Source organism: Mandrillus leucophaeus, unplaced genomic scaffold (assembly GCF_000951045.1).
Source record: "Mandrillus leucophaeus isolate KB7577 unplaced genomic scaffold, Mleu.le_1.0 Scaffold912, whole genome shotgun sequence".
NCBI classification, from domain to species: Eukaryota; Metazoa; Chordata; class Mammalia; order Primates; family Cercopithecidae; genus Mandrillus; species Mandrillus leucophaeus.
In genome coordinates, this window is record NW_012109942.1 from 93,106 (window position 1) to 94,903 (window position 1,798).

Genomic DNA, 1,798 nt, shown 5'->3' on the forward strand with positions numbered 1-1,798 from the left:
CCAATTAACAGACTCTTTCCAAGAAAGTTCACTATCAAATACAGCACAGATCCCTCTCCTCAGCTGTTGACCCTCATTTCGTGCTTCCAAGGGATGTTTTCAACTGAGATGCAGGGTACCTCAGATTCCACTTGTCTGATTCCACATGCCTACTGGTCTCACCACACTCTCTCATGGGTTTGGTGGGTTTTAGAGCTGTTTTCCTAAGGCCTGAGAGACCCAAATTGATCTCCTGCTCTCTGCTCCCCACTCCCCAGCCTCCCAGCCCACTTGCCTGCTGCCCATGCTGTCTGGAACAGGCTTCCTCCCTCTTAAACTGGCTTCTATTTTCCATCCTCTCAGGCCTCCTTGTGGAAGGCCCCTCAAAATTAGCTGGTTGCCTTGTTAGAAATGAAGGTTTCTTAGGACCCACCTCAAACATCTTTTCAAATTTTGAGGGGGAAGGCCCTGTTTGTACATTTTTATGAAGCTCCCCAGGTAATGACAATGCCCTCTGAAGTTGAGAACAAGAGAAAAAAGAGAGGATACATTCGAGATGAATTACAAGCACCAGTGGGCAGGATTTAACAATTGTCTGGATACAGAATGTGAGGGAGAGGGAAGAAAGAGGAGCCCTCCGGAATTTGAGGCTGGGAGAATGACATACCAGTGAGTGAACTATAACAGCCCTAAAAAGATTTTTTGTGGGTAAAGAAATAAAATTCAGTTGTTTTACCTTCAGTTTGCCATGCTAAGGAGACCTGAGTAGAAAATGAATGAAAAACATTGCCGAGGTCCTTTCTGAAATTACTTGTGTAAATTCAAAGCTATCCTTTATTGTCTTCCTTCACCTAATGTTAAAACCCAAGTTGTAAACCCAAATGAAGGGATAATACAAATGATCTTAAAGTAGCAGATCTGTGTCAGTGTTGACTAGCAAAAGGGGAGAGAATACCTGGAATTGAATTAAAGCATGAGCTGTAGAAGCTGCTTAATTAGAGCTCAAACTTATCAGCACATGTCTTTCTCTAAGCTTTTTCTAAAACAATTATCCTAATTTATGTTTTTGAATTGCAAAAGGAATAGGTACCCCTGAACTCTCACCTGCCACTTGCCAAAAAAATTTAAGTCTTCTCGGAGAGTCTCTTGAAAACAGTCTCTTGTATTGGCACAGATATTTATTTGTATTTTAAAATAAGACAACACAATGTATTGATAAAGTCTACCTATACAGAATCAATGCATGGTCATTGAAATGCAAGATTAGAGAAAAAGTGTGTTTCCTAATTGTCTATACTATAAAGTTAATCCATTGAAATCTGAACCCTAAAATTATAGTTCAGTCTTAACATGATCTAGCAATATAGAAAATTATAACTGAATACAAGGTTTAAAGTTACAAAAGAGAATTAGAAATAAATAGCAACTGAACCACTGATGATGAAAGAAAACTCTACTATAAAGACCTAACATTGAGTGTCTTATGTTAACATTTGTTATTTCAAGACTCATGCTTTTATAGATATGAAAGTATTTAAATTTGCTGTTATATTCTTTATGGCCTTAAATCAGCAAAGCGCAAACTTCTCCATGACCAGAACCAAATATTATTTTCTAAAGAAAAGAGCTGCAGGATCAGGGAAGTGTCAAGCAATTTATCAGGAAGAAGGAGGACAAGAAGCCAAGACAAGCCTTGACTCTTTAGGGCATAGTGGCTACTTAACCTTTTATCATAAAATATGAACACATTTTTTTAACGGAAAGAACCTTTCTGAATTCATGTTTTCTTCTCAGTTTAAAGATAATTTAAAGTCCTAAA